Genomic DNA, 14,013 nt, shown 5'->3' with positions numbered 1-14,013 from the left:
ATATAGTATACATTCAGGGGGTGTAGTGTATACTCAGTGTAAATAGTGTATATTCTGTGTATATAGTATACATTCAGGGGGTGTAGTGTATACTCAGTGTAAATAGTGTATATTCTGTGTATATAGTATACATTCGGGGGGTGTAGTGTATACTCAGTGTAAATAGTGTATATTCTGTGTATATAGTATACATTCGGGGGGTGTAGTGTATACTCAGTGTAAATAGTGTATATTCTGTGTATATAGTATACATTCGGGGGGTGTAGTGTATACTCAGGGTAAATAGTGTATATTCTGTGTATATAGTATACATTCGGGGGGTGTAGTGTATACTCAGTGTAAATAGTGTATATTCTGTGTATATAGTATACATTCGGGGGGTGTAGTGTATACTCAGTGTAAATAGTGTATATTCTGTGCATATAGTATACATTCGGGGGGTGTAGTGTATACTTAGTGTAAATAGTGTATATTCTGTGTATATAGTATACATTCGGGGGTGTAGTGTATACTCAGTGTAAATAGTGTATATTCTGTGTATATAGTATACATTCGGGGGGTGTAGTGTATACTCAGTGTAAATAGTGTATATTCTGTGTATATAGTATACATTCGGGGGGTGTAGTGTATACTCAGTGTAAATAGTGTATATTCTGTGTATATAGTATACATTCGGGGGGTGTAGTGTATACTCAGTGTAAATAGTGTATATTCTGTGTATATAGTATACATTCGGGGGGTGTAGTGTATACTCAGTGTAAGTAGTGTATATTCTGTGTATATAGTATACATTCGGGGGGTGTAGTGTATACTCAGTGTAAATAGTGTATATTCTGTGTATATAGTATACATTCAGGGGGTGTAGTGTATACTCAGTGTAAATAGTGTATATTCTGTGTATATAGTATACATTCGGGGGGTGTAGTGTATACTCAGTGTAAGTAGTGTATATTCTGTGTATATAGTATACATTCGGGGGGTGTAGTGTATACTCAGTGTAAATAGTGTATATTCTGTGTATATAGTATACATTCGGGGGGTGTAGTGTATACTCAGTGTAAATAGTGTATATTCTGTGTATATAGTATACATTCGGGGGGTGTAGTGTATACTCAGTGTAAATAGTGTATATTCTGTGTATATAGTATACATTCGGGGGGTGTAGTGTATACTCAGTGTAAATAGTGTATATTCTGTGTATATAGTATACATTCGGGGGGTGTAGTGTATACTCAGTGTATATAGTGTATATTCTGTGTATATAGTATACATTCGGGGGGTGTAGTGTATACTCAGTGTAAGTAGTGTATATTCTGTGTATATAGTATACATTCGGGGGGTGTAGTGTATACTCAGTGTAAATAGTGTATATTCTGTGTATATAGTATACATTCAGGGGGTGTAGTGTATACTCAGTGTAAATAGTGTATATTCTGTGTATATAGTATACATTCGGGGGGTGTAGTGTATACTCAGTGTAAGTAGTGTATATTCTGTGTATATAGTATACATTCGGGGGGTGTAGTGTATACTCAGTGTAAATAGTGTATATTCTGTGTATATAGTATACATTCAGGGGGTGTAGTGTATACTCAGTGTAAATAGTGTATATTCTGTGTATATAGTATACATTCGGGGGGTGTAGTGTATACTCAGTGTAAATAGTGTATATTCTGTGTATATAGTATACATTCAGGGGGTGTAGTGTATACTCAGTGTAAATAGTGTATATTCTGTGTATATAGTATACATTCGGGGGGTGTAGTGTATACTCAGTGTAAATAGTGTATATTCTGTGTATATAGTATACATTCGGGGGGTGTAGTGTATACTCAGGGTAAATAGTGTATATTCTGTGTATATAGTATACATTCGGGGTGTGTAGTGTATACTCAGTGTATATAGTGTATATTCTGTGACCTCCTGGTGTGCCATTGCTTCAATGATCTGTTGTTATCTGGATTTACAGCCCCTTGGTTGATCATTATGAGGAATGCTGTCCTGACAATCGCTTCTGTCATCATCTTCCTTATGGGGATGACTTGTGACCTGCTGAGTAATCAGTGTTTGATAAGAGGAAATTGGTTCTAATTATTGATTGGATGCAGGTTGTATGCACTGTGATTGAAACCTCAGCAGGAATTTTTTCAAAGGATACTCTACAAGAGAAACCAGAACAAGTGCGCTCCCCTGATGTATTACCACTATGTATGTGTGTGTATATATATATATATATATATATATATATACACACTGCTCAAAAAAATAAAGGGAACACAAAAATAACACATCCTAGATCTGAGTTAATTATTCTTCTGAAATACTTTGTTCTTTACATAGCTGAATGTGCTGACAACAAAATCACACACAAAAAAAAATGGAAATCAAATTTTTCAACCCATGGAGGTCTGGATTTGGAGTCACACTCAAAATTAAAGTGGAAAAACACACTACAGGCTGATCCAACTTTGATGTAATGTCCTTAAAACAAGTCAAAATGAGGCTCAGTAGTGTGTGGCCTCCACGTGCCTGTATGACCTCCCTACAACGCCTGTGCATGCTCCTGATGAGGTGGCGGACGGTCTCCAGAGGGATCTCCTCCCAGACCTGGACTAAAGCATCTGCCAACTCCTGGACAGTCTGTGGTGCAACGTGACGTTGGTGGATAGAGCGAGACATGATGTCCCAGATGTGCTCAATTGGATTCAGGTCTGGGGAACGGGCGGGCCAGTCCATAGCATCAATGCCTTCGTCTTGCAGGAACTGCTGACACACTCCAGCCACATGAGGTCTAGCATTGTCTTGCATTAGGAAGATCCCAGGGCCAACCGCACCAGCATATGGTCTCACAAGGGGTCTGAGGATCTCATCTCGGTACCTAATGACAGTCAGGCTACCTCTGGAGAGCACATGGAGGGCTGTGCGGCCCTCCACAGAAATGCCACCCCACACCATTACTGACCCAATGCCAAACCGGTCATGCTGGAGGATGTTGCAGGCAGCAGAACGTTCTCCACGGCGTCTCCAGACTCTGTCACGTCTGGCACATGTGCTCAGTGTGAACCTGCTTTCATCTGTGAAGAGCACAGGGCGCCAGTGGCGAATTTGCCAATCTTGGTGTTCTCTGGCAAATGCCAAACGTCCTGCACGGTGTTGGGCTGTAAGCACAACCCCCACCTGTGGACGTCGGGCCCTCATATCACCCTCATGGAGTCTGTTTCTGACCATTTGAGCAGACACATGCACATTTGTGGCCTGCTGGAGGTCATTTTGCAGGGCTCTGGCAGTGCTCCTCCTGTTCCTCCTTGCACAAAGGCGGAGGTAGCGGTCCTGCTGCTGGGTTGTTGCCCTCCTACGGCCTCCTTTACGTCTCCTAATGTACTGGCCTGTCTCCTGGTAGCGCCTCCATGCTCTGGACACTACGCTGACAGACACAGCAAACCTTCTTGCCACAGCTCGCATTGATGTGCCATCCTGGATAAGCTGCACTACCTGAGCCACTTGTGTGGGTTGTAGACTCCGTCTCATGCTACCACTAGAGTGAAAGCACCGCCAGCATTCAAAAGTGACCAAAACATCAGCCAGGAAGCATAGGAACTGAGAAGTGGCCTGTGGTCACCACCTGCAGAACCACTCCTTTATTGGGGGTGTCTTGCTATTTGCCTATAATTTCCACCTGTTGTCAATCCCATTTGCACAACAGCATGTGAAATTGATTGTCACTCAGTGTTGCTTCCTAAGTGGACAGTTTGATTTCACAGAAGTGTGATTGACTTGGAGTTACATTGTGTTGTTTAAGTGTTCCCTTTATTTTTTTGAGCAGTGTATATATATACATACATTTCAAGGGTGTTCCTCCTGCATCCTCAACATCTGCTGCCATCACTTACCAAAATCTGCTGACATCAGTAACTAACGTCTGCTGACATCACTCACCAACATCTGGTGACATCACTGACCATCTGCTGACATCACTCACTAACATCTACTGACATCACTCACTAACATCTGCTGACATCACTCACTAACATCTGCTGACATCACTCACTAACTGCTGACATCACTCACCAACATCTGCTGACATCACTCACCAAAATCTGCTGACATCAGTAACTAACGTCTGCTGACAACACTCACTCACTGCTGACATCACTCACCAACATCTGCTGACATCACTCACCATCTGCTGACATCACTCACTAACATCTGCTGACATCACTCACTAACATCTGCTGACATCACTCACTAACATCTGCTGACATCACTCACTAACTGCTGACATCACTCACCAACATCTGCTGACATCACTCACCAACATCTGCTGACATCAATCACCAACATCTGCTGACATCACTCACCAACATCTGCTGACATCACTCACTAACATCTGCTGACATTACTCACCAACATCTGCTGACATCACTCACTAACTGCTGACATCACTCACTAACATCTGCTGACATCACTCACCAACATCTGCTGACATCACTCACCAACATCTGCTGACATCACTCACCAACATCTGCTGACATCACTCACCATCTGCTGACATCACTCACTAACATCTGCTGACATCACTCACTAACATCTGCTGATATCACTCACCAACATCTGCTGACATCCCTCACTAACTGCTGACATCACTCACCAACATCTGCTGACATCACTCACTAACATCTGCTGACATCACTCACTAACATCTGCTGATATCACTCACCAACATCTGCTGACATCACTCACTAACTGCTGACATCACTCACCAACATCTGCTGACATCACTCACTAACATCTGCTGATATCACTCACTAACATCTGCTGACATCACTCACCAACATCTGCTGACATCACTCACTAACATCTGATGACATCACTCACCAACATCTGCTGACATCACTCACTAACTGCTGACATCACTCACCAACATCTGCTGACATCACTCACTAACATCTGCTGACATCACTCACCAACATCTGCTGACATCACTCACTAACATCTGCTGATATCACTCACTAACATCTGCTGACATCACTCACTAACTGCTGACATCACTCACAAACATCTGCTGACATCACTCACCAAAATCTGCTGACATCAATAACTAACGTCTGCTGACATCACTCACCAACATCTGGTGACATCACTGACCATCTGCTGACATCACTCACTAACATCTACTGACATCACTCACTAACATCTGCTGACATCACTCACTAACATCTGCTGACATCACTCACTAACTGCTGACATCACTCACCAACATCTGCTGACATCACTCACCAAAATCTGCTGACATCAGTAACTAACGTCTGCTGACAACACTCACTCACTGCTGACATCACTCACCAACATCTGCTGACATCACTCACCATCTGCTGACATCATTCACTAACATCTGCTGACATCACTCACTAACATCTGCTGACATCACTCACTAACATCTGCTGACATCACTCACTAACTGCTGACATCACTCACCAACATCTGCTGACATCACTCACCAACATCTGCTGACATCAATCACCAACATCTGCTGACATCACTCACTAACATCTGCTGACATTACTCACCAACATCTGCTGACATCACTCACTAACTGCTGACATCACTCACTAACATCTGCTGACATCACTCACCAACATCTGCTGACATCACTCACCAACATCTGCTGACATCACTCACCAACATCTGCTGACATCACTCACCAACATCTGCTGACATCACTCACCATCTGCTGACATCACTCACTAACATCTGCTGACATCACTCACTAACATCTGCTGATATCACTCACCAACATCTGCTGACATCACTCACTAACTGCTGACATCACTCACCAACATCTGCTGACATCACTCACTAACATCTGCTGACATCACTCACTAACATCTGCTGATATCACTCACCAACATCTGCTGACATCACTCACTAACTGCTGACATCACTCACTAACATCTGCTGACATCACTCACTAACATCTGCTGATATCACTCACCAACATCTGCTGACATCACTAACTAACTGCTGACATCACTCACCAACATCTGCTGACATCACTCACTAACATCTGCTGATATCACTCACTAACATCTGCTGACATCACTCACCAACATCTGCTGACATCACTCACTAACATCTGATGACATCACTCACCAACATCTGCTGACATCACTCACTAACTGCTGACATCACTCACCAACATCTGCTGACATCACTCACTAACATCTGCTGACATCACTCACCAACATCTGCTGACATCACTCACTAACTGCTGACATCACTCACCAACATCTGCTGACATCACTCACCAACATCTGCTGACATCACTCACTAACATCTGCTGATATCACTCACTAACATCTGCTGACATCACTCACCAACATCTGCTGACATCACTCACTAACATCTGCTGACATCACTCACCAACATCTGCTGACATTACTCACTAACATCTGCTGACATCACTCACCAACATCTGCTGACATCACTCACCAACATCTGCTGACATCACTCACTAACATCTGATGACATCACTCACCAACATCTGCTGACATCACTCACTAACATCTGCTGACATCACTCACCAACATCTGCTGACATCACTCACTAACATCTGCTGACATCACTCACATACATCTGCTGACATCACTCACTAACATCTGCTGACATCACTCACCAACATCTGCTGACATCACTCACTAACATCTGCTGACATCACTCACATACATCTGCTTACATCACTCACCAACATCTGCTTACATCACTCACCAACATCTGCTGACATCACTCACCAACATCTGCTGACATCACTCACCAACATCTGCTGACATCACTCACTAACATCTGCTGACATCACTCACCAACATCTGCTGACATCACTCACCAACTTCTGCTGACATCACTCACTAACTGCTGACATCACTCACTAACATCTGCTGACATTACTCACCAACATCTGCTGACATCACTCACTAACATCTGCTGACATCACTCACCAACATCTGCTGACATCACTCACTAACTGCTGACATCACTCACCAACATCTGCTGACATCACTCAATAACATCTGCTGACATCACTCACCAACATATGCTGACATCACTCACATACATCTGCTGACATCACTCACTAACATCTGCTGACATCACTCACCAACATCTGCTGACACCACTCACTAACATCTGCTGACATCACTCACCAACATATGCTGACATCACTCACATACATCTGCTGACATCACTCACTAACATCTGCTGACATCACTCACCAACATCTGCTGACATCACTCACCAACATCTGCTGACATCACTCACCAACATCTGCTGACATCACTCACCAACATCTGCTGACATCACTCACCATCTGCTGACATCACTCACTAACATCTGCTGACATCACTCACTAACATCTGCTGATATCACTCACTAACATCTGCTGACATCACTCACCAACATCTGCTGACATCACTCACCAACATCTGCTGACATCACTCACTAACATCTGCTGACATCACTCACTAACATATGCTGACATCACTCACCAACATCTGCTGACATCACTCACTAACTGCTGACATCACTCACCAACATCTGCTGACATCACTCACCATCTGCTGATATCACTCACTAACATATGCTGACATCACTCACCATCTGCTGACATCACTCACCAACATATGCTGACATCACTCACTAACATCTGCTGACATCACTCACATACATCTGCTGACATCACTCACTAACATCTGCTGACATCACTCACTAACATCTGCTGATATCACTCACCAACATCTGCTGACATCACTCACTAACTGCTGACATCACTCACTAACATCTGCTGACATCACTCACTAACATCTGCTGACATCACTCACTAACATCTGCTGACATCACTCACTAACATCTGCTGACATCACTCACCAACATCTGCTGACATCACTCACTAACTGCTGACATCACTCACCAACATCTGATGACATCACTCACTAACTGCTGACATCACTCACCAACATCTGCTCTCATCACTCACTAACATCTGCTTACATCACTCACCAACATCTGCTTACATCACTCACCAACATCTGCTGACATCACTCACCAACATCTGCTGACATCACTCACCAACATCTGCTGACATCACTCACTAACATCTGCTGACATCACTCACCAACATCTGCTGACATCACTCACCAACTTCTGCTGACATCACTCACTAACTGCTGACATCACTCACTAACATCTGCTGACATTACTCACCAACATCTGCTGACATCACTCACTAACATCTGCTGACATCACTCACCAACATCTGCTGACATCACTCACTAACTGCTGACATCACTCACCAACATCTGCTGACATCACTCACTAACATCTGCTGACATCACTCACCAACATATGCTGACATCACTCACATACATCTGCTGACATCACTCACTAACATCTGCTGACATCACTCACCAACATCTGCTGACATCACTCACCAACATCTGCTGACATCACTCACCAACATCTGCTGACATCACTCACCAACATCTGCTGACATCACTCACCATCTGCTGACATCACTCACTAACATCTGCTGACATCACTCACTAACATCTGCTGATATCACTCACTAACATCTGCTGACATCACTCACCAACATCTGCTGACATCACTCACCAACATCTGCTGACATCACTCACTAACATCTGCTGACATCACTCACTAACATATGCTGACATCACTCACCAACATCTGCTGACATCACTCACTAACTGCTGACATCACTCACCAACATCTGCTGACATCACTCACCATCTGCTGATATCACTCACTAACATATGCTGACATCACTCACCATCTGCTGACATCACTCACTAACATCTGCTGACATCACTCACCAACATCTGCTGACATCACTCACCAACATCTGCTGACATCACTCACCAACATCTGCTGACATCACTCACTAACATCTGCTGACATCACTCACCAACATCTGCTGACATCACTCACCAACATCTGCTGACATCACTCACTAACATCTGCTGACATCACTCACTAACATCTGCTGACATCACTCACTAACATCTGCTGACATCACTCACATACATCTGCTGACATCACTCACCAACATCTGCTGACATCACTCACATACATCTGCTGACATCACTCACTAACATCTGCTGATATCACTCACCAACATCTGCTGACATCAGTTACTAACTGCTGACATCACTCACCAACATCTGCTGACATCACTCACCAACATCTGCAGACATCACTCACTAACATCTGCTGACATCACTCACCAACATCTGCTGACATCACTCACTAACATCTGCTGACATCACTCACTAACTGCTGACATCACTCACCAACATCTGATGACATCACTCACTAACTGCTGACATCACTCACCAACATCTGCTGTCATCACTCACTAACATCTGCTGACATCACTCACTAACATCTGCTGATATCACTCACCAACATCTGCTGACATCACTCACTAACTGCTGACATCACTCACTAACATCTGCTGACATCACTCACTAACATCTGCTGACATCACTCACTAACATCTGCTGACATCACTCACCAACATCTGCTGACATCACTCACTAACTGCTGACATCACTCACCAACATCTGATGACATCACTCACTAACTGCTGACAGCACTCACCAACATCTGCTGTCATCACTCACTAACATCTGCTGACATCACTCACTAACATCTGCTGATATCACTCACCAACATCTGCTGACATCACTCACTAACATCTGCTGACATCACTCACCAACATATGCTGACATCACTCACTAACTGCTGACATCACTCACCAACATCTGCTGACATCACTCACTAACATCTGCTGACATCACTCACCAACATCTGCTGACATCACTCACTAACTGCTGACCTCACTCACCAACATCTGTTGACATCACTCACTAACATCTGCTGACATCACTCACTAACATCTGCTGACATCACTCACTAACATCTACTGACATCACTCACCAACATCTGCTGACATCACTCACTAACTGCTGACATCACTCACCAACATCTGATGACATCACTCACTAACTGCTGACAGCACTCACCAACATCTGCTGTCATCACTCACTAACATCTGCTGACATCACTCACTAACATCTGCTGATATCACTCACCAACATCTGCTGACATCACTCACTAACATCTGCTGACATCACTCACCAACATATGCTGACATCACTCACTAACTGCTGACATCACTCACCAACATCTGCTGACATCACTCACTAACATCTGCTGACATCACTCACCAACATCTGCTGACATCACTCACTAACTGCTGACATCACTCACCAACATCTGTTGACATCACTCACTAACATCTGCTGACATCACTCACTAATATCTGCTGACATCACTCACTAACATCTGCTGACATCACTCACTAACATCTGCTGATATCACTCACCAACATCTGCTGACATCACTCAGTAACTGCTGTCATCACTCACCAACATCTGCTGACATCACTCACTAACATCTGCTGATATCACTCACTAACATCTGCTGACATCACTCACCAACATCTGCTGACATCACTCACATACATCTGCTTACATCACTCACCAACATCTGCTGACATCACTCACCAACATCTGCTGACATCACTCACTAACATCTGCTGACATCACTCACCAACATCTGCTGACATCACTCACTAACTGCTGACATCACTCACCAACATCTTATGACATCACTCACTAACTGCTGACATCACTCACCAACATCTTATGACATCACTCACTAACTGCTGACATCACTCACCAACATCTGCTGTCATCACTCACTAACATCTGCTGACATCACTCACTAACATCTGCTGATATCACTCACCAACATCTGCTGACATCACTCACTAACTGCTGACATCACTCACCAACATCTGCTGACATCACTCACCAACATCTGCTGACATCACTCACATACATCTGCTGACATCACTCACCAACATCTGCTGACATCACTCACCAACATCTGCTGACATCACTCACTAACATCTGCTGACATCACTCACCAACATCTGCTGACATCACTCACTAACTGCTGACATCACTCACCAACATCTGCTGACATCACTCATCAACATCTGCTGACATCACTCACTAACATCTGCTGACATCACTCACCAACATCTGCTGACATCACTCACTAACTGCTGACATCACTCACCAACATCTGCTGACATCACTCACTAACATCTGCTGACATCACTCACCAACATCTGCTGACATCACTCACTAACTGCTGACATCACTCACCAACATCTGTTGACATCACTCACTAACATCTGCTGACATCACTCACTAATATCTGCTGACATCACTCACTAACATCTGCTGACATCACTCACCAACATCTGCTGACATCACTCACCAACATCTGCTGACATCACTCACCAACATCTGCTGACATCACTCACTAACATCTGCTGATATCACTCACTAACATCTGCTGACATCACTCACCAACATCTGCTGACATCACTCACATACATCTGCTTACATCACTCACCAACATCTGCTGACATCACTCACCAACATCTGCTGACATCACTCACTAACATCTGCTGATATCACTCACTAACATCTGCTGATATCACTCACTAACATCTGCTGACATCACTCACCAACATCTGCTGTCATCACTCACCAACATCTGCTGACATCACTCACTAACATCTGCTGATATCACTCACTAACATCTGCTGACATCACTCACCAACATCTGCTGACATCACTCACATACATCTGCTTACATCACTCACCAACATCTGCTGACATCATTTACCAACATCTGCTGACATCACTCACTAACTGCTGACATCACTCACCAACATCTGCTGACATCACTCACTAACATCTGCTGACATCACTCACCAACATCTGCTGACATCACTCACTAACTGCTGACATCACTCACCAACATCTGCTGACATCACTCACTAACATCTGCTGACTCATTTACTAACATCTGCTGACATCACTCACCAACATCTGCTGACATCACTCACTAACATCTGCTGACATCACTCACTAACATCTGCTGACATCACTCACTAACATCTGCTGACATCACTCACTAACATCTGCTGACATCACTCACATACATCTGCTGACATCACGCACTAACATCTGCTGACATCACTCACCAACATCTGCTGACATCACTCACCAACATCTGCTGATATCACTCACTCACTGCTGACATCACTCACCAACATCTGCTGACATCACTCACCAACATCTGCTGACATCACTCACTAACATCTGCTGACATCACTCACCATCTGCTGACATCACTCACTAACATCTGCTGACATCACTCACTAACATCTGCTGATATCATTTACCAACATCTGCTGACATCACTCACTAACTGCTGACATCACTCACCAACATCTGCTGACATCACTCACTAACATCTGCTGATATCACTCACCAACATCTGCTGACATCACTCACTAACATCTGCTGATATCACTCACCAACATCTGCTGACATCACTCACCAACATCTGCTGACATCACTCACCATCTGCTGACATCACTCACTAACATCTGCTGACATCACTCACTAACATCTGCTGATATCACTCACCAGCATCTGCTGACATCACTCACTAACTGCTGACATCACTCACTAACTGCTGACATCACTCACCAACTGCTGACATCACTCACTAACATCTGCTGACATCACTCACTAACATCTGCTGACATCACTCACCAACATCTGCTGACATCACTCACTAACTGCTGACATCACTCACCAACATCTGCTGATATCACTCACTAACATCTGCTGACATCACTCACCAACATCTGCTGACATCACTCACATACATCTGCTGACATCACTCACTAACATCTGCTGATTTCACTCACTAACATCTGCTGATATTACTCACTAACATCTGCTGACATCACTCACCAACATCTGCTGACATCACTCACATACATCTGCTGACATCACTCACTAACCTCTGCTGATTTCACTCACTAACATCTGCTGATATTACTCACTAACATCTGCTGACATCACTCACCAACATCTGCTGACATCACTCACATACATCTGCTGACATCACTCACTAACATCTGCTGACATCACTCACTAACATCTGCTGACATCACTCACTAACATCTGCTGATTTCACTCACTAACATCTGCTGATATTACTCACTAACATCTGCTGACATCACTCACCAACATCTGCTGACATCACTCACATACATCTGCTGACATCACTCACTAACATCTGCTGACATCACTCACATACATCTGCTGACATCACTCACATACATCTGCTGACATCACTCACCAACATCTGCTGACATCACTCACCAACATCTGCTGACATCACTCACATACATCTGCTGACATCACTCACTAACATCTGCTGACATCACTCACTAACATCTGCTGACATCACTCACTAACATCTGCTGACATCACTCACTAACTGCTGACATCACTCACCAACATCTGCTGACATCACTCACTAACATCTGCTGACATCACTCACCAACATCTGCTGACATCACTCATCATCTCCTTGCTTTTTTATCCCCCCCCCCACACACTACACCCTTCATTATAAGTATGGGCAGGTTGTATATGTGATCTTGGAGGTCCTACTTACAGCAGAGTTGACACTAGAACCACAATAACCCCCCATTACTGTTTCAGCAGCTGGTGTCTCCTGGGGCAGGAGGTTCCGCCATGGATGTATAACCACTGGACTGGACCTCGTGTCCCTCATAATTCTGTGGTACCGGTGTAGAGCAGGACCCTGCACAGGTTTATATCTCTCATGTGGAAGTAGAATGTGGCCTACTCGCTCCTGATCACCCTCAGGATTCTGGTTTTGTATGCAGTGACTCATAGAGTTCATGCCCAGCCTTAATATTTGACCTTTTACCTACCTCAACGTCTATTTGTCAGTTCCAGGGGCTTGTCCGCCCAG

The sequence above is a fragment of the Bufo bufo genome, chromosome 1 (genome assembly GCF_905171765.1).
Source record: "Bufo bufo chromosome 1, aBufBuf1.1, whole genome shotgun sequence".
Lineage (NCBI taxonomy): Eukaryota > Metazoa > Chordata > Amphibia > Anura > Bufonidae > Bufo > Bufo bufo.
Note: the sequence above shows the minus strand (reverse complement) of the source record.